We start from the raw sequence: 21,901 nt of genomic DNA on the forward strand, positions 1-21,901 counted from the left end.
GCCCGCAGCGCGGGCTTTCTACCACGGCCTCGCACGGGAAAAGCTCGCACACGAAACCACTTAAAAACAAAGCAATGCCCCCCACACGCACTCTTTATACTTATACACTATAAATACTGTAAATGAATCCACAGTGCAAAGGTGCTGAAGGCCTCCCTGGATGATGCCCTAAAATCGGTGTGCGATTTCTTAACTGCAGGTAATGCTGACAGCTTTTGAAATTACTTCTCTCCATTTTCACTGTTTGAAGCCTTYTTGTAAAACACACAAATCACAATTAAACCACAACCTCCCCTTCTCTTGCAGTGACCATCTAGACTCGGTGTTCTCAAATCAGTGAAAACAGCTCAAGGCCCTGTGTGTTACAGTCCTGGCTCCCTGCTAAAACAGCGGTCCCTGGCTCTCCGTGTATCACTTGACATCAATAAAGCTGTCACTAACCAGTAAGGGGCATGGGCACAACTGCAGCAGCTGAGGGCAGGTTTTGACATAGCTCTGACTATTTAAAATAGTCACTATTCAAAAAATATTCTCTTACAGCAACCTGGCCTCACACCTTACACMGTAATTTGCTGAAAAACATTACAAACTTGCTTAAAACACCACTTACAATAACAGTTAACTGTACCAGTAACAGGTTAACTGTATCCAACTGCATTTGGTTATAGTCAATTACTTACATTTTTCAAATACCCAGAAGCCAAACTTACATTAACCAGGTCAGACTGCAACAATTTTCAGTTGAGTACATCTGTGTCAGGACAAATTACAGCTTGCAACTTCATATCAAAGGAGGATATTAGGAGCAGAAAAACAACGTGCATCATGGCAAATATTAAGTGTTAGTCTCCCAGCTTTGCACAGTTTGGATGGAGAAGACATATCAGAAATGAAAACAGCTCTCTCTCAGACATTTACTTACAAGAAAAGAAACATCAAGTTGATCAYGTAGGCAACAAAAAGTAAAGAAAAAGTCAACAGAGTTAAAATGTATAGTATAATTACCTTCTGTTTTTTAAATTTCAAGTTCTATGGGAGCTCCTTTTCTCCATAAATGGGGGCTAAAAATTTTCATTCTGTGTGAGAACAACCCCATATATCTACTTGTTTCTCAGACATACAATTTTTAGGAAAACAAAAAAACTCAGGTTCATCCCACTCAATTCAGGAGGCTGAGCAAAGCAGTGTGATAGGAAAGTTATTCCTTTCACTGAACTTCTTCAGTATGGCAATTTTAGATTTCTTATTGGTACCTTTATTCTACGGTCAAATGATACCTTTGTGAAGACAAATCAGAGCTAGAACCACATCTCTATTAAAAATACATAGASTATCACTGCTGCAAACAGTGAGTGWTAATGTGAGAAGARGTAAGTTAGCATCATGTAAGAGAAAACTGATACAACCAGACGTGCCATGATAGTGACTCAASAAGTATTGGAATGCAATTAAAAAAAACACCAAATCCAAGCCAATAAAAAAAACCAAAAACCTTTAGATCTGATTGCCAGCTCTTTACAGACCTTTTAAACAGAAAAAAAAAAGTAAGAGGACAGGAAGAAAGTGTTATTTTTAGAGCACAATAGTAAATTTAGCAGAATACAGCRATGACAAAGATTAGTCAGGTGGTTAAAATGGGAAAAAGAACAAGAGGGCTTTGCTTTTGATGGGGATAAAGAAAAGATCTCAAGTTTCTCTCTTTTTTCCTRTTTCATCAAAGGGTGATAAAGGCTTCTGCTGCTGTGGAAAAAAGATACATGCTACTATATCATTTCCATTTTAATGACCATCTACAGCAATATTCACCATTCAGTGCTTTCCCACCACAACTGTAAAACTCCTTACATAATTCAGATTGCAGCTTTTCTAGCAAAGTACAAAATACAACTCCAGGACAACTAGAAGTTCTCTATTCTTTGATGTATAATCCTGTATTGAAGAGTATTTACGTTTTCCCAAACTTTTTAAACAAACAGTTGAGCTTTGACCATAAACTTGAGTGACACCTTGAGAAGTGGTTGGAATGCATCTCTAATAGGGTGCAGAGCAACTGACAGTTTCTAGGCTTTGGTACAAGAAAGCACACTAATGAACCACAAGTATCCCCACTGACTTTGCATAAGCATTAAAAATACATGAAYAGTAAATTTTTACTCAATTAGATGTTTAAGTATTCCAGGTAGCCAGCTTGGATTTCTCATTTTCATTTGTTTGTATGCAGGGAGGAATAACAGCTAGAGAGAAAGGGAGAAGGGAATAAGCTCTGTCTTTGCAAGCAATCCTAAAGGACATGGCATTGGACCACGGTAGCATTTAACTACAGAGTCTGCTTTTGCCAAGTCAATACAGCTTTCCAAAACATGTTTATGGGCTGCCAAGAGAGCTCCGTCACTGCAGCTCAGTTATATGCTTTAAACACTTATCTCAAAACTGAGAGAACAACTGGATAAAAAAAAGAGACTAAAATAACAACTAAAAAATGCATTCATTCCCATGGAGAATTCTACTTAGAATTATCTTAGTTTTGCTAAATTACAAAGTGTATTTGAAAGTGCAAATGTAAATGTATACCCCCATATGCTCCAATGTATTATTTGTTACTCTGGGGCTAAACTAACCTTTTGGTTTCAAGACTATATTTCTCAGATGATTAAAAGACACCAGGAGAGAGCATCAGCTGTGCATAAACAGTAACTGAGTTTACAAATAACCTTTCTACTCCTGGAGCTCCAGAGCTGGTTTAACTCCAGAGGCTGCTCCGACACGCAGTGTTAGCCCAACTCCTKAAGGAACTTTCTACCAGCTCAGAAACACTGAAGCTCAGTGCCCTCAGGCCCTTCCATCCGCTGCACTCCCCAGACTCCAGAGCTCAGGAGGAGACAGGCTGAAAAAATACCAGGCAAGGATAATGGGAAACTCAGGAAGAAGGGACTACAAGCACTTGGTTCAGCTTCTTTGGCAAAACTCTTCTGGAAGGGGAGGAAATGCACTAGCCCATGCTTGTTACCATCCCATCACAATCTGAGTCAGCTGGATCTGCAGAAGATTGACAGTCTAAGCATGGTAACTCTGGGGTTTAGATTTTACACTTCTGTTTATCAGCCTTCTGAGAAAACCTACATCCCAGATTCAAGGGYCATGTGGAAGCAAGAGGTTCTTCCCTGTGTTAGAGGTCTAGGTATGGTCTGCTTTAAAAAAAAAAAAAAACCAAACAAAAACCAACCTAAAAATATGGAGATGTGGTCTTTTGCTCCCTCTGAGGACCCAGACAAGCTTTTAGTTCAGGACAACCGAGATTATTTCCCCCCTGTTTCTTGTAGTAACACTCAAGCACAAATGCAGTTTTCTATGACAAGTTACACCAACAACATTCAGTATGGACAATTACAGCACTGAGCTTGTTCACTAAAAGACGGCAGTTCTGACATTGCAGACACTGCCTGGGATTGTCCAAAACCAAAACCCAACAGCACAGGACAAACTACAGTTTCTCTCTCTTGCTTATTCTTGAATGCAGGGGCCTTTCATATCAGAAGACTTCAAGAGCATATTTAGGTTAAAAAAKTGTTAGTGGAAATAATTTAAATGCACAAGGAATTAGGTAAAACAAAGTAAGTTAAATTGTCCTGTATGGGTTCCACATTGCATACAAAAATCTCATAGGGACAGAAGGTGCTCTCCACAATCCATCAAATTTGCTTTCAACAATACAGAGAGAACATGAGTGAATGTTGTACAACCAAAATGAGGAAATGTGGTACTTAGTTATGGACTTCCCTGTCCACCCACTGTATGTGATGTATGTAGTCTCAGCCAACTGGCAGCATATGAATTAAAATATCAGAAGTACTCAGCTCTTGTCATTGAAGTCTACTTGTCTCCCACAATTAGGCTTAGAGACTTCAATGATGTGGGCAGATCAAAATTTCTAACTACTTTTGTAATGGATTAGGATATATTTCATTAGATTTTATCCATTAAAAAATCATAAAGAGAACAAATGCCTTGAATGAAATTATTAAGAACATATTTTATAAACATTGAAATAAAATTTAGCTCATTTCCCGTCAATACAATTTTTGTATTAAAAGGTTCGTATTCAGGGCTGCAGTGTACCCTTGCCAAATGCTCATGCACTCCTAATTAGCTTTCTTTTCAAAGCTATTGTACATTGAGCCCAGCCCGTTCTTCTCTTTGGTTAGCATTTGACGTAACGTGTCTCTATTTAGTGACATCAACACCTATTCTCAGCCAAATGAGAATTGCAAATTGATCCAGCTGCATCTCTTTCCCTACAATCCCACATTTGTATTAATGCTCAGAGATGGACACATTTCACACACAATGATACTTTCACTGTGTTTCGTCAGACACCAACACAGACCACTGTGCATTTATTTGTTAGGGTTTTTTTTTCAATTACTCATTGAATGCTAAATATAGTGCCAGACCATCGTGGCTTAAGAAGCCCGCAGTGCACCAGATTTTATTAGAGCATTTTGTGAATGATATATAGCACCAGTGGTTTGCCCTATGAATTATATCTCTCCATTCTTTTTCAGTAGAAGAGGGATGTAGAAGGCTTAATAGAGGCATACATTTYGAACAGCTGAGTAAACAGGAAAGGAGCCATCTAGAGAAGGAAAGTGCCAATACTTATAATTTGGAATAAAAATTAAATATCCACTTTTTTTTCAGAGGGTTATATATCAACAATGCTTTAGTTTTCAGTCTAATTATGGGTAGGATATTGGTTTTTGCATTTCCCTACTTGCCTATTTAATYTGTTAATTACAAGACCCTGATTCTCTCTACCTCACTCCACAACAGAATAACAATTTAGGTGGGAAGAGTCCTTCAGAGGTCATCTAGTCCAACCTTTTCCTCAAAGCACAGCTAACTTTAAAACTTGTCAGATCACGGACAGTCAGTCCACAATCTCCAATCCACCTGTCCCATTGCTTACTCACTCACTATGAAAATGGCTTTTTTTACAATCAGTGAGAAAATGTTTTTCGTTACACCCACCTTGCAGCTACTTGTGTGTTCTGCCTTTTGTTGCACCACTGTGAGAGGATCTGGTTTCCCCATAACCCCTGGTGAGTACCTGAGGCAGTAATTACATGCCCTCCTAACATTCTCCAGGCCAGGTAAGCAGCTCCCTCAGTGTCTCTGTGTACATCTCCTGTTTCAGTTCCTCTCAGTATTCACATCCCTTGGTTGCACTCTCTTCAGCTGGTCAACCTCTCATGGGAACTGTGAAGCCTGAAACCGAGCACAGTTCCTCAGCAGCTGCCTCCCAAGTGCTGAGAGAGGGGAATAATCGCTGCCCTCAGCCTCAGGACCAAGCCCTGCTCAGCTGAGCCAGGTATGTCCCAGCCCGTTCACCTGTGCTGTCAGATCTCTCWGATCACCCCTTAAACTCTCATATTGCCTTTGCTCCTGCACTTCTCTTTCTACAGAGGACAYGGTCTGCTCTTAAAAGGGCGTGGATTCACTTCAACATTCTCAGTTTGCAAAGTTAGGTGTACCAGGATACAATTAAGCAAAATAAAATTTTGGCTTAATAAGAAGAACAGCAAGAGAAACAGCTGAGCARTTATGTAAGAGTCTCCCATGGGAAGAAGTGGCAGAGTTATGGCTCACTGCATTCACAACCCAGAGAGGAAAAGGCTGTGTTAAGAATTGGTTCTATGGCAGAGTTTTGTATCACATGTGTAATCTTTTCTAATGGGAGCAATTTTGCAACAGCTTGTATTTGCTATATTCCRCACTTCTAGCTCCTCAAAACTACAACATGGATACAAAAGATTTAATCAGCTTACAAAAACAGTTCCAAACAAAAACTAAATAGGAAAATTTGACTGGTAGGAGGATTTCTTTTTGACTGTGTCATTTTGCTGTTTGGCAAGGGAATGAATCTGGAAGTAATAGTGCTGGCATCTGCATAACTGTTCAGAGCTTCTTAAAATGTTTCTGCCATCTAATCAGATGTTAATGGAATGGAAAGAACTCCTTTGTGGAATGAAATAAGAGTCGCAGCAAACAGTCAGCTGGGGAAGATTTTCTGTCTGTCTGTCTGACCTTGTGGCTAGCTGTCAGTCTCCATCTCTCCTCTATGTAGATCAGTCAAAATTCACTTGTCTCTGAGYACTGAGTTTCAAAGAGACATGAAACCTCTTTATACTACAGCTACAGGAGGTTTTCAATGACATCTGCAGTCTTTGCTTCTTACTCTTGATCTGAGCGACTGAGCTTTAAAAACCATATATAAATGGATCAGCCTTTATTCTTCCAAGCATTATAAATGCTCCCCCTGCCTTTTGAGGATTGCATAAATCACCTATTAAAACCCTAGCAGATTTATACACAGGAGGATACAAAATGCAGACCAAATTTCAGARGCTGAAATATTGGTCAAAGATTGCAGGAATTTGACAGGAGCAATACACAGAGATCTCTGCAACAATATGCCAGCCCTGCTCTGAGTTGTTTATATTGGTGCCATAAAGAAATGATGAGAACAAGTGTTCAACACAGGCCTCGTTACAGGAACTGGGAAATGTAAGGTAGGGGTGGTGAGGGGAAGAGAAACAAAGTGGATTTTTCTTGCCTTTCTCCGGKTGCCAAAGCCTGGTGTTATTGGTTTCTGAATCACTGCTTATATTTAAGAACAGCAGCCAACAGCCATATTCTGATCTTTACAGAGATCCAACAGAGCAGGATTGAATAGAAGAATCAAAGGCAGCTTAATCTCATCATCACTGATCTTAGATAAACAGCCTCATTAGCTACAACTTACTCTTCTGCACCTCTGTCCCATAGCAAGCTGGACATGAAAGTAAGACCCAATTATGGTTTTAAGAGCCTGATACAAATCCTACTGAAACTGTTGAGGAAAGGCTTCCAGTGACTCCTCTGGGCTACAATTCAGGGAGGAAGTCAAGAAGAAAAAGTCCATAGAATCAGTTGCTACATGCCTGTCTTAGAAATATGGTAACTTGAAATAGCTGAAACTAAACATAAATGAATGAAGCATCTGTAACTTAGATATTTTTTCACTAGGTTGTTCAAGGCCTGTACTTAGTTGGATTACAATCCCCCCGCCAAGATTACAGTACAATTCTTCAGTTATTTTCAACAGTGTGAATCTGCACAGTAACAACACTGTAGGATTTTACTCATTCAAGACCAAAATTCAAACTCTGTTATATTCTCCATATTCTATACCTTGGAACACCTCATTTTTTGCAAGAGAAAGTTTTTTTCCAGTAAACTAACACCAGTTTACTGATATGATATAGACACACTARCAGAAACAAAGCCTGCATTTTTGCAACAGAACAAATTCAGTGTGTTAGACTGGATTATATCAACACAAGGTTTCTACTGTCCAAACACCCCTCATATATTTTAGTGGTTTACTTCAGTATGTCTAAACAAATCTAGATTATCACTTTTTTGTTTCCCCAGTGAGTTAAAGCCATAAATCACATGMAGATAGAATATTATCAGGGCTGGTTCGGATGGATATCTGTCACACTCTGAAACACTTCCTATAAATTCYAGCAAAAAGGTTTAGCTGAAGGATAATGGTAACTGCAGAAATTTCAGAGGAATGCACAGAAGTGATCCATACCAGAGAACACACACGAGTGATTCAGAGTCTAAGAAGCAGCAATAAAGACAGTTTGCATGTCTCACCACAGGCTGCTTGATGAGGCTCCCCTAATTATGCTTATTAGGAAGAGTTACCAAGAAGGATTCTGTTCTTTTAAATGCTACCATTCAAAAACTATCAACCATGAAATCACATATTTCTTGCACATATTTGCAGTTTCCACAGAGGATGTARGACACTACTTCCAGGACTGCCAAAGTAGCATTGTTACAGGCTTGAACTACAAATGAGACACAAATCAGAGGGCTTGAAGGAGTCTGTGTGTAATGTGCAATTTGCAAAGCACTGAGAAAAAGACATCACTTTCTAATTACACATACACTGATAACTGCAGCATTTAAATATGTCAGGAACAGAATATACCTTTGTAAAATTAAAAMCAAACCAGAACCAGCAGTAGTGGTTTTGAAGTTAATCAGGCATTCGAGGAGMTTTAACAAAATCAAATATATCCCAGTGCCTTGAAATTCCTCATCCACTCATTGCTTGAAAGTCATATTGTCAAAGCATTATTAATTCTACTAGCAGGGTTTTTCTCCTCTTTCAATAAAGTAGCAAGACATGTAGAATTTTATTTTAAAACTTTTTTACAGTCTTTTCTAAGTCAGGCAAGCGTTTTTTTCCTGGGTTAACGTAGAAGAGAAGAAATACAAAGGTATTAATCTTATTTACTTCCATACCTATTGGCAAAATTGTTAGAGCAGGGTGCWTTTTGCAGCACTATAAAATTCTCAAGAGAACTGAATTCCTCCCACACCTCATCCCCAAAATATTTTTGCAGGAAAATATATGAATTATTTACAGAAGCAGTTGCCAATAAAATGTCATCAATCTGCATCTGTTGCAGAGGATAAGCATTTCTCCACCATTCCAACTTTTTACATTAGGCTTYTAGCTGAAATTCAGATCTACAGCTACAATACTATTGTACCCTTATTGTAAGAGAAATGTTGGAAGATCCTTAATTATAGTGTTGGCAGTGGAAAGTACTGCTGAAAACACACAAGGAAAAGATGATGAAAAGAACAAACTTCAGCCCTTCTGAAATTCAATGGATAGTCAGATTGCCTCAAGAAAAGCCTGACCCACAGTATTTTCCTTAGAGGACTGGAAAGTGTTTTTTGAAACATTCTTCTGTATTTAATGACCAATAATCTACATTATTGTCAAAAGCTCACATGGCAGTTCTATGTCTCTGAAATACAAGAGCCAAATTCAAGAAGCTCAAGAGTTAAGCAATAGCCATAAATCAAGAACTGAAACATGGACAGCCACAAGAGCCACATGTCCATCCATCTCCAGTGTAACCTGTACCTGTTGCTCAGGACAGTTACTGCAACACCTGCCCCATGCTGGGCACGTCTAGGAGCCCATGAAGGAACACTTTTCACCACTGACAAAGTGGTGAAAACAAGAAGTTACTAAAGTTCAAGCACTATTACCATGCTATGTTTTTGTCATTGCAAATCTTCATTTGGAGGGTGCTAGGCCCTTGCTTCCAGAAGTGTGAGAGACAGGTAATTCCAGCAGGCACGAGAATGCTCTGGCCTAACAGCACTGCTTTTACATCACAACTGGATTTCTTATGTTGGGTACCTTGATGCTTAAGCTCCCTGAATTAATGGACATTTCRGAAGTGCTTTCTTCCTTTCCCACCTAACAGTAACAAATTGCTCCTGATTCTGCATAGGTGTTGTGAAAATCATTCATTCATTTTCCTTTATGTAAAGCACAAGAAATCCCATGATGAAGTTAGAAAYATGGGTTTCAACAGTATGATAAACAGCACTAGAGAACACAAATTTAATTACARAGATCAAAAGCAAAGAACAGCAACACTGCCCTTCCACTCACACCTGAACCACCCCACAAGGCAGTCCCTCACGTCTCTGAACTCTAGTCCTAAGCAATCATAAGCTTGAGAAGAACTASTTCAAGTAGCTTTAAAATTTAAAATTTCCTCTGACAGGTTTAACTCTGCTGAAGGTTACTGTTGGACACACACATAGGTCTGCTGGCTTTGCATAGTCCAGACCTTTGTAGTTACCTATCTGAATTGTCAGCTAAATTCAAGTGCCAGATTGCAGCGGAGAGGTGATCACACACGTAGCTATTTTATTCCACTGGCTGTGAAGACAGTAATCTCTGAGAGAGCAGCAGCTTCTTTACCCAGGGAGCTAAATTTACTACTACTTGTCTCGCAATGCCCCAAGGGACACAGAAGCCCATAAGCAAATAAGCTATGACTGGGATATTAAGGAGTAAATAACTCCTCCACAAAGACACACCTTCCAGAGATGCAGCATTTTCTGACTCAAGYACRCACSAATCCACAAGTTTTTCTCCAGACCTGCAGATATATTCTCTTTAAGAAGTGAGACCAAATCACAGAAGCAACAGGAACTGGTGTGGAAACTCCAAGTTCCTGAGAATATTGTTCTGTCATTTAACTACATGAGCTATCCATGTAACTCAGAAATTAATTTAAAAACAGGGAAATTGAGACTTGACAGCAGAAGCAGAGGTGAAAAGAGATATTGGGGTTCTTGGGTGTGCCATTTCCCTCAAGAGGTACTTTTTGATGGTGARATCAGTCAGTGCATATTAAATAATTCATAACATCACTGTCCTGGTTTCAGCTGGAACAATTTTCATCCAGTTGCTGGCACAGTGCTGTGGTTTGGACTCTATGAAAATGCTGGTGTTACACTGATGTTGTAGGTGTTGCCTGGTAGTGCTCACTCTGAATCGAGGAGGTTTCAGTGCCTCMTRCTCTGCCAGTGAGCAGGGACACAAGAACCTGAGGGGGAGCGTGGCCAGGACAGGTGACCCAAACTGGCCCAAAGGATATTCCATACCCTAAAATGTCACGCCCAGAATGTTAATGGCAGGAGTCAGCTGGGAGCTGCCAACTGCTGCTCAGTCAACACATGCTGAGCCACTGTAYTGTGCACCGCTTCTTTCTCTGGGGTTTTGTCTCTCTCTTTTGTCTTTCYTTTCATTCCAATGATTATTATATCTTATTTCAATAATTAAACAGTTCTTAGCCCACAGGATTTACCTTTTTGCCAATTCTCTTCCCSTCTTATGTACTGGGGGTACATAAGTAAGCAGCTGTAGGGTACTCAGCTCCTGGCTGGAGTTAATTCACAACAATCACAACTTGAATATATGTAATATTGTATACTGGCTCTCAGGAACTGCATTACCTATAAAATTACTGCTATTTTTATTCACAAAGTATATGTTTGTCTTTGATGATGTACTGAAAGGGGCTCATTAAGTTACTAATGTAACTATTAAAGCTATTAAATTACCWATTTTGAGGGATCAATTCAAAGCACATTGAGATAAGCATAAATCCAAAGTAAACCAAGTGTCTCTTCACTTCACTGACCCTCCCATGAGGCTCTGAATGCTAAAATGTCTTTCTCCTGACAGCATTAACCCCTTCGTTGTATAACCCTCCTTGGCCAAAACAGTGGAACTAATTCTTTCTAGGGCTCACAAAACTTTCTGTTTGGTAGTACATAATGACAGGGGAAGGAGGGATACTTGGTTTGTATTTACTTTTAGAGCCCAGGGGAGAGATTGCTCCCTAAGCTTCCTGACAAGATGCTTATTTTTATTCACATTGTCACTATGTTTTCCCATGAACAAATATTTATACTTCAGAGGAAATGTTTCAGTAACATGTTTCAGACAGGATAAGCAAYGTTGTTCACTTCCCTTCCTTTTATTATGAGAAAGCAATTTTGCTTACAGGAGGAAGTAAATAAATAGATTCTCCAGAGATGCCTGGGAAGGGGTAATTCTTGCAGGGAACCCATCTTCAAAATTCTGSCAGCATGTCACTGTGATAGCTGACCTGTGGAGGTTTCATTTGCAATTGCAAGGAATGAACACATCAGAGATTTATTGCTTCCTTTGGTCAGAGAAACAGACCATTCCTGTGCAGTCCTGTCTTAATTAAAACATTCTCCCATCTGATAAATTTTAGTAGCATGCTATKCTCCTGTCAGCATTATTATAATGTATATTTAATACATGTGGCAAGATATAAATACATCTTTTGTCAATGCTTCGGAACATGTAAGAGACAGAGAAGGCCAGTGGGTGAAAATGACCTAATTTTGTTGACTACTCCGAATTCTGAGCAGAGGGTTTGACTCCAAGATCTCCTGAGGTTCTTTACAACCTGAATTTTCCCATAATCCTAAATTAAGGACATGTGCTTGGTTTTGCAGGCTTACATGCTTACTGCAGGAACTGTGAAGATCTGGCTGTGATAYATGACAAAAGCAATAGAAATACACACCTGTAACTCAGGCTGGCAACAGCCCCACTTTTCCCTAGGCTGCACAGAGCAGGAACTCAGAAAGCTGCCTGGATGGATGGAAAAGTACCTACACATTTGTGGTTCAAACTCTTTGTTCATCCTAGGATCTCACTCATTTCCTGCACCTGCAGTTGCTCTGTGTAAGTATTCACTCTTGAAAATCAGACTTAGCAGCTTCCGTTTCTTTGATGTGTTGAAAAAAAAAAAAAAAAAGCTTGACACTGGGTCAAAAGCTACTCTGTGCAGAGGCTGCTCATTACCAACTCTGCAACACCAAGCCTTTAGACATTTGTTTTTATCTGCTGGAATATCAGAACAAAGCTGACTACTCCTGTAAATGAAATTATTAATTTCAGGACTTTTCAGTTAAGACTTTTGTACAAAGTTTGTCAAGACATAGATGCTATAACTCTAAAATACTTGACCAAAAGCTGCTGGACAGAAGAGCAATGGTGATACTTAGGCAGCACTAAGTGAAACAAATCAGATTTTCTTTTACTTTTCCCTGTTGATACTTACCTCACAGGAGAAAATGTTCACATCCATTTTTAGCAGCTTGATCAAAAGCAGAATTTCATTAAAAATACTTCATGTCTTTCTCCTACTGTGACACTCCTAAGGAGGAAAGAAGGAAAAAAAAAAAGAGAATAAACCTTACTGTTTTCAACCTCAAATCACAACACATGCAACAGCAACTACATCTTCTATGATCCATTAATATTGTAAAACAGGCCTGCTTGGTCAATGAAACCGTCTTTCAAAGTTTCAAACAGGTAAACTGCATATCTTCACTAAAACATTCTTTGCACTGAAGAAACCATGGGTAAGCAGATGAGCTTTTGAGCATGACTAAAGATCGACACAACTCTGTCAAATGAAGCTTGTTCTTTAATTTCCTTCTGGATTTAGATCCAAAAAAAAGCCAACCCCATCTTAGGTGTCAGAACCCAACACTGCTGTATCCCAGTTAACCAGCTCCTCTCTTAGGCTCTCAGCAGGGTCATATTGCCCACCTTCAAGAAGGTGACAAGTGTTTAAAATATGAGCTATCAGCCTAATGTCACATGAGCTGGGAATTCTGTTTTGCTTCCCCCTTCGGTAACGAATTAAATTATCACTGTCGTTCATTGGGTTTGGTAAATGCCTGCATTATTGTGGCTTGGTTCCCATCCAGAAGCAAGGAGGAGGTTTTCCAAGAACCAAAGGTGGGAGCAAGATTGATTTCACCTCAGATGCTGCCCTAAAAGCAATGCTCAGTGACACAAGTAGGTTTCAGAGGCTCATGCTAGCTTGAATAGCAGAAGAACAGTCCTCAGCTGAACAGAGAAGTGGCCCACTTAGTTTTCCTAGGCATTTCTTCCTTTGTATCATGATCATTTTGGAATTGAATTTAGGACTGAAGTTAATTTCTCACAGAAATTCCCACCTTCCGTAGACACCCAGAACAATATGACAGAGAGATCAAACATAGAAGATGAAGTAGCACTTCATTCCACCTTTGTGGAGTAGGCAAGCCACAGACATTGACACTARAGCTAGAGCCATGATGTTTATTTACATCCTCTACAACCCTGCCCTTCCCTTTGCTGCTTRTCAATAAGCATTTTAGGGGCAAAGACATATCAGTCTCCCTGAATTGCCACATTTCATGGAGTTGCAACTGCAGAGGATCTTCTCACCATCTTTTCTACCATGTTTGCCCTTAATTCCTCCAAAGCAGGCCCCTATAGCTCCCTTTGTGAGCCCTACWAACAACAGCCTTAACCCACAATGAAAAAAAACCCCAAATTACTAATTAGTGACATTAGCACACTCACGGTTCTAAAACTGTTTTAAACAGTTCCTCATGTAATACTGTAGCACTCATAACTGTTTCCTGAATGTTGATGGCAGATTAGACGTTACCTGCAGCTTCTTTCAGAACATCCCTTTTCAACAAAACCAAACTAAAAAAAAACTGGATCTGGTTTATCTGATCATAAACCCAGAGAACTCTCTGTTTTTATTTCACTGAGATCTCATTCACTTCTAACAGCCTTTCTCTGTTTCGCCCTCATTAAAATCTACAGATACRGCCTCCAAGGATACATCAAGATCCTTCTTACTCTCAAACAGACACGCAAAGCCCTTGCACAAGCTCATTCACAGTTCTTTTTCATCAATCATTAATCATTTACATTAYTGTCCTATTAAAGGCCACATTGAGACTCTCCTGCTTACTGAGAAATTTTTTAATTGTTACACTGTAAACTTCAGACCAGTTGTTTGAAGAATGTAAGCAGATAGAAATGTAGCTAAACCTGATTTTCATCATTACTAAAGCATAAGCCTCAAAGTTCCACTTCACAGATAAAAGTCTATGGCCTTCATCTCCCTGCCCCTCAGTCTTTCACTTTCTGGTTCTAAAGATAGWTGGGCCCACAAAACAAAGGCTTAATTCTTAATAAGCACTGTTCTGCCCAATTACAACTCCAAAATATAAACAGCTTCTGTACCATGGTAGTGGAAGCAAATCTTCTCTCTCTGTGATGATCTGCACTCTGAAGAATAGAGCAGCTAAATGTTACATTCACTTTCCTTATGAGAGTCTTGAGGAGCTCACAGCCGAGAGGAGAGCTGGCTCTGAGTGACTCTCACAGTAAGTTCTGGCCATGCAGTGAAGTTCCTTTCTCTCCCATCTGCTCGGCATCCAGGCAGGAATTACCTGAGCTCATGCTCACCCACAGCAGCAAGCACACCATGACACTGTGCGCAGGACACGCAGCAAGGTCACCCCAGGCTGAGGGGAAATAAAACCAGCTGGAACRCAGACTAATTCAGGGAGGGATGTACTTATATGGTCTAATTCTCCAAAGTGGGGAATTTGCTTTAAATAGGCAGGGAGGTGAGGAGCAGGAACACCTGCTGCAGGCTGGCAGGTGAAACATTTGCAAGGCAAACCAGGYGCAGAAGGAATGCAGAAGAGGCCAGGTGGAACACTGGGCTCTCTGGATGACTCCTTGTGGCCAACAATCATGTCTAATCTGGTCTAGAAGCCTCTTTTTGACGGACAAGACCTCCTCTAACACACTGACGCTACAAAAAACTCAAAACTCAGCCCAGTTTTCCCCTCAAAACCACCTGAGCTTCACCTCTGGGCTGTTCGCAAGCCTAAACTGATCCAGTCTTTCCCCCATCCCTGCTTTGTTTGGTTTGTTTGGGGYTTTTATTATTATTAYCAAACKAACAATATTGCAGAATTTTATCCTCTCAAGTTCTTTACAAGTTYCTTTACTAGCTCATCATTTCTGTGCACTGGTTTCAGTTTCTGTARCACCACACATTCACAGTACATCTGCCCCAAATCTCTTCAACAACCTTTGAGAAAACTGCTTTTAAGCCTAATGTTTCTTCCTTGCTTAATATGGCCTCGCTTCAAAATTTGCCTTTACAAGTTCAAATACCGGAAGAAGTTTACGCAAAAGAAAGAGCAGAATCTCAGTTCACTGTTGTAATCTTTACTATGACACACCTCACTTGCTCTAAATTACATGGTTGAACAGAGGGTAGAAATGTTACTTCCCATTGATACCTAAACCAACTTTTCCTCTCAATGTGTTTTCAAGCCTTTAATGTTGTAGAACCCATAGTAAATGCAAGTGTTTTGCCCTTTCTACTTCAGTTTAGGCAAGCATGCTTTTTTCAAGGGTCATTTCAGGGAGAAAGAAACTTTTTTCCTGTATTGATTACACAAACAACAGTATGATGACATGTGATACAAATATTTCTATTTAACTTACACAAACAACAGTATGATGACATGTGATACAAATATTTCTATTTAACTAAGTACAAATGACAACATTCGGTGTGAAGTTGTCAATCAGGTTCTTTTCTCCTAAAAGAAAAAGGGCTACTATGATTATTTTAGGAGCACCCACAACAACTCAGTTTAAACAGCTGCTAAACAAAAGTGCAAGTAACCCTAAAGCTCAATTTCCTATGCTCCCTAASTAGGGAAAAGTTTTTCACTTTTCTCATTCCTTTTTTTTTGAGAGCTGCAAAAGAGTTGAGCTGGGTATGGCCCACTGCGTCTCCCCAGAGGTTCTCAACAACTGAAAAGAAGGGGCTCTTAAACTTTATTTTCCTGCTAGGTCTTTTTGGGAGGCATGTCCTTCTTTATAATCAGCTCCTCTTATATCCAGCTCTCTACATGCATTTGCACTCTGTACCAATTACAAATTTCATTCTTGTAATGCAGAGAACCATTAATAATTTAAGATTAAAAAGGAACCTAAGGGCAGGAATATTCCATTTTTGCTCACGAGATAGATGGTAGTCTGCTAGTACGTCAACTCAAGTTATCTTTGTGCATGCTACGTTAATTCAGCAAATTGCTTTTTAAACAAAGTGCATTCAGAGAGTGCCTGGAAATKCTATATGAGAAGAAAGTTTCATTTCTGTGGCAAATGTGCCAAAACAATATCCAGAGAGTTAAATACAAACAGATTTTAGTTTTGCCCATCTAGTTTTCACTGACAGDGGTTAGCCGGGATGAATTTTGTAAAGAAGCCATCTGCACGAGCGAAAGTCATGCCAGGTGTAGCGATACACACCCCTGCGCACTGCCCGCACCGTGAGGAAGCAGAGAAACAATAAACCCGTCTAACGGTATGGAACGGCTCAGGAGCGATGCAGCAGGACCGCCTGACACCCAAGTGAGCTGTCAGCATTTTTGGCCTTACCGCGGAAGGGAACGGGACACCAGGACGAGCCGGGCAGGTGGCGAGACCCTCCCGGGGCAGGAGCCGGGGGYGCCTGTCAGGAGCTGCCCCGGAGCGAGGAGCGCCCCCGGCCCGCCGCTCCCAGCCCCGCGGTGCCCCGGCCGCCCTCCCGCCCGCCGCTCCTTCCTCCGCCGCAGCTTCCCACAGCGCCCGGCCCCGCCGGGTCACCCTCAGCGGCGATGTCTGCCCGTCCCGCGCCCTTCCTCCCGCCACCGSGGCCGCAGCGTCTCACCTGAGGCGGACAGGGACCGGCTGCGAGCAGGACACGAGTGACGCTCAGCAGGGTGCGGAGGGCGGTGCGATGTCTGTGTGGGGTGGGGTGCGGTCCCGTCCCGCCCTGCTCTGCTGTTCTGTACCGTGCCGTGCCGTTCTTTGATGTGCTGTGCCGAGCCGTACCGTTCTTTGCCGTGCTGTGCTGTACTGTACTGTGCCGTGCCGTGCCGTGCCGTGCCGTGCCGTGCCGTGCCGTGCCGTGCCGTGCCGTGCCCGGCGTGGAGCGGAGCGGAGCGGAGCGGGCGCGCGCTCCAGCCAACCAGCGCCGTCACGTGAGCGCGCCCCGGCACGCGGTGCTGCTGCCGCGGCCGTTACGGCAGCGCGAGCGCGCGCGCGCGGGGCGGCGGGAAGCGCGCGAGGAGAAGGGCGCGGGGCGGTGCGCGCGCTGCGCTGCTCTGAGGGGCCGGGGGTCTCCGCTCCCCTCACCGGGCTCTGGGGCTGCCTCCGGCGGCGGCGCCGCGCTCGCTCGCCCTTCCTGCCCTCGGCAGAGATCGCTTCCAGGAATTGAGGGGCTGCGGAGGCAGGAAATCCTGCGGGGCCCCGTGCGGGGMGCGGCCGCAATGGCATCGCCTCTGCACGTGGGGAGGTGGGGTCCTCAGCCGCATCCTTCCTGCTCCGCGTGAGCATCCGCACGATGAAATGTTGAATCCGACGGTGCGATCAAGGTGTGTGTTTCTCCCTGGACTATGAATAGTCCTGTGTTTAACATTGCCGTCCGAAGAGTAAATCCCACCGCACTRCTCCCCTCAGTTTTCTCACACAGGACTTTCATGCTGAATTGTAGGTAAAGAGCAACGTTAAGCCTGTATTCCGCCCAGGATGCTTTCCATTTACACTGTCCTCAGGATGTCTGATCTCTCAATAATACAGTAACAGAAGTCTTTAATGAGAACAATGGTGGGACACCATAAGTAGTCCAGCACGATAAGGCATTTAAAAGGGTTGCAGAGCATATTGCTGAAATGCTTAGGTAAATTTGAGGAGCAGCCCAGTCAGTAGCTTGGTGTTAAAGGAGTTTTCTGCTTTCTCAGCGTCTGGGACTCAGTTTTCCACCTAGATCATCCTGTGCTGTTCAGGACAATTTGGGAGGACTCTGGGGGCCAGGTACTCAGCCCTTGTGCCAGTGCTTCACATCAGTGATGTTTAATGTTGGGTTTGGTGAGTTTCTGACGACACAGCCCTTCTGAAAGGCGAAGGGCTAAGATACAGGGCCTAAGGACAGCAGGAGCTGGCAGTATTGCAGGTAGAGAGAGAGGCAGGCTGGGCTTGCAGCCAAACTGCTTTCCTATCTGAATGGCAGAGATCAGGCAGTCTGTGCAGAGCTAATGAACCTTGCCCCCAGATCATGAAAACCRCAAGAGAAGCAGGGTTCATTGAATCTTCTTTCTTCTTTTAGTGATTTTTACTTCATGTGCTTCCACGTGGAGTCATGAAGCTTGAAATGTGCCTGCTGTATGCAGTGGCAATAGTGCAATGTCAATATACATGCATACTGAATCATTRTGCTGAACTGTGCAGCAAGGGGTATTAGCCTGTATGGAACTCCATGCTGCTATGGACAGACTGCCTTCAGCACATAAATCAGCTCTAGAATACTGTTAAATGCTAACATACTCTCTGCTTTACATTTGTAAAAGAAATGTGGGAGAGTGGTCACAGGATTCCAGGAGCTGAGCCTTTAAAATAAATGACACTTGGTATTGTGAGTCCCTCACTCAGTGGCAAGTGTCAGCAACTTGGCTAAATGTTAAGATTGTAAATAAATACAGAAAGATAATGAACTTTTTTGCATTTGTGGTGCCAAGGGCAAAAAAAAGATTGCTAGGCCATGGTTACTCCCCAGAAATGGAAGAATTATTTTGTTTAGGAAGAGTTTATACAAAGGTCTGGTAACCCAGAGGAATATGAGGAAGCCTCCACTGTGCTTCCACAGTATTTGCGTGCAGAATTGTATAGTTGTGCAATTTCACTCTGTGCAAACAAACTGTCTAAATTCCTGTAATTTGTGCTGGAAACACACTATCATTTGCAAGGCAATTGGAGCAGACAGCTGAGCTCACAAGGGTTATCATCTGCATCTGTTCAGAGGACAGCCTCCAACCTTGTATTGGCTAACATTTTTAGCTCTGTTAACTAAACCCACATGAGATAAAAGCCCACCTACGCAACAGGTTATATAGTTGGCTTTAAATTAGCTGTGTTTTGCGAGCACTGAATGACTTGATTCTATTTTGTGTATTTCCTTTAGCACTTCAAAGTGAATTTAGGTTGTTTGAAAGGTTCTTGACTGACAGTTTTGGAAATTGAGCTCCAGCGTTTAATCCCAGACTGGGTCCAACGCAAGCAAACTTCTCAATTGTACCARAGAGGAAACTTTGCTAGGCTAAGGATAGTCCTATTCACTTACTTTCTCATGCCAGCAAAGCAGGATTTCCTGGTTTTTCTTGGTTTTTCACTGCTCTATAGTTACCGAGTGTAGAATATTTTCATTACATTAAAATTATACCTTGGCTTCTGAGACTGTACGTTTAATTCAGAAAAAGGAAAAGGCAAGTATTTAGTAAATCATCTGCTCTTTAAAGTACGATAATTCAATTTCAGCCTTAAATTAATGAGGCAGTAGTATGGAAAGCTAATGGTCTTCACAGAACACTTGCTCTCTTTCCACCTACTTTCATTTACAATCCTTATTGATTTGTCAAAAAATAATTTATGCTTTTAATATTGAGCTTATTTTAGTGCAAAATTACAGGCCTTTATCCTTCAAACTGCACATGGCATAGATGAGGAGAAGCTATGTTCTAGACTTCCAGGAATGGATGCCAAAACAATTTATTAATTTTGCTGTTAAGAGTAATTGTTGGCTARCAATTGTGAAACTTTTATGACAATGTCTCTTGAACCTAGACATAAGACAGACTGATACCAGTCATGATGTCATGACTGTGATTGCTCCTTATTCATAGAAGATATGAAGGTGGCAAAAATGTTTATGATTGTCAGTCTTTTCATTGCTGCACTGTTGTTATTGTGCTGCAGTTACGTTAGTCTGACTGTAGTAGCTCCGGGTGACTCATGGCTTTCATTATATGTCTGAGTTCTTAAAGAATAAAAGATTAGAGAGAGGTAATTTTTTTCTGCAGAAAAATTAAACAAAATCTGTTTTGTGATAGTATGTGCGTTTGTACTTTTCAGCACTCACTACTTATTGTAGGATGGAGGTGGAGTTTGAGCTTTCTGGAATTCCTCTCAGCTGCTTTCAACCGGTGTCTTGAAGCAATAGGTGTCAGTGGCAGTGAATTGAGCACAGACCTTTGTGCTGTGGTGGAACAGGGAGTGTTCGTGTGTTCAGTTCTGCCAAATGAACTGTGGTGACATGAGAGGTCATAGGGGATATGGCAATGAGCAAGTCCGAGGTCTTTCCAGACAGACCTGGAAGCCAATGGCTCATTATGCTACAGTTTATTGAGAGGTTTTTAATCTTTTATCCTCTGTTGTCTTAGGATTATGACTGTGGTTACTGTAGTGCTTTACTGCCACATTGGCCTCATAGTGGCATTTTCTTGCTGAGTGTTCTCTGGTTCTGCCCACAGTCTCCAGCAGGCTGTGGCCAGCACTGGCTTACATTCCTTTTCCCATTCATTTGGTGTTGGGGCTCCTGTTCTCCACATCTATGTGTGGCAAAGATTGTACTGCCTTGAAGGCTGCTTCTTTGTCCTAAGAGACATCAGAATCACAGTCATTTAGCTACTGAGGCTTTTAAGAACCTTAGAAGGCTTTATTGCAGTCTTAAGATGTAATACAACAAATCAGAGTAGTGAGATGTTTTAGTTCTTCCCTATGAGGGTTTAGCAAGTCCACACCTAAAACATTGTACATACTTCTGTGGGAGTTGTCAGCAGAGCAAGAGCTGAATAGAACATCAGGAGGCACACTATAACCTTTTACTGAAGGTTTGCATCATCCTTATAGACTGTTATAAAAATAATCCTATAAACACTGAAGCAATTGCCACTGTGAATCACATTGTGTTCACATTAGACAAACCTAYGTAAGACTGGCAAAGGTTTATCTGGGTAAAGATACTGACTGGGAAACTGAGAGAGGAAGGATTTCACTGGCAGATTGTTGTAACAGTGAAATATTTTAGYCTGAGGAGAAATAGGTTGTGAAAATGTCAAATCTGTAACATGCAAAAGAAATGCAAAGGGAGTCCATTCCTGATTTTGAAAAACCTGCTTGAATCTCCCATTGCTTTGGGCTCAGAAGTATCATTAGTGAAGTGACAGCAGAGTTCCTGAGGTCTAGTGATTCTAGCAAATAAACATTTGTTAACTCTGGTTTGATGGACAGTTCCTGTTTATCCAGCATAGCTCAAAATCATGTCTTTGCACAGTTCTTTCTTTATAAAAAAAAAAAAGGCTTATAACCAGCTTGGGCAAGCCTCCGAAGAATACACTCCAAAGAACACTGGAAAGAGCAACAACACCCTGGAAGGAGGATAAAGACAAAGCTTTCCATTCATTTATTTTCACAGTTTTATTAAATGTAGTGAATATGTTTAGCCATACTGAGCTAGTCTTTTSTAAAGCACAAAATTTAGCAAGGAAAGCTTATATGACTTCATAATTACACAAAATGGATGCAGAAAGAGAAGATCATGAAGTAATTTAGAGTATTAAATTGTCTGAAGCTTATCCATCATTATGTTCAGATGTAAAACTGAGACAGGACAAGAACTTATCAAAATTTTCCTTTCCTTTCCTTTCCTTTCCTTTCCTTTCCTTTCCTTTCCTTTCCTTTCCTTTCCTTTCCTTTCCTTTCCTTTCCTTTCCTTTCCTTTCC

At 41.4% G+C, this 21,901-nt stretch overlaps 1 protein-coding gene across 1 annotated transcript in view; it reads right to left on the bottom strand.

Moving 5' to 3' along the window:
• Window positions 1–17,280, bottom strand: part of RHOBTB1 (Rho related BTB domain containing 1) — a 50,488-nt gene extending 33,208 nt beyond the window's left edge. The window contains exons 1-2 of the mRNA XM_057368389.1: window positions 17,016–17,280; window positions 12,540–12,635 (exon numbers count right to left, since the gene is read on the bottom strand). The gene's annotated coding sequence lies outside the window, so the exon portion shown is untranslated. The remainder of the gene's footprint in view (window positions 1–12,539; window positions 12,636–17,015) is intronic.
• Between the last annotated feature and the right edge of the window lie 4,621 nt (window positions 17,281–21,901).

The sequence above is a fragment of the Malurus melanocephalus genome, unplaced genomic scaffold, assembly GCF_030028575.1.
Source record: "Malurus melanocephalus ecotype Western Australia unplaced genomic scaffold, MMel_1.1 scaffold_91, whole genome shotgun sequence".
Classification (NCBI taxonomy): domain Eukaryota; kingdom Metazoa; phylum Chordata; class Aves; order Passeriformes; family Maluridae; genus Malurus; species Malurus melanocephalus.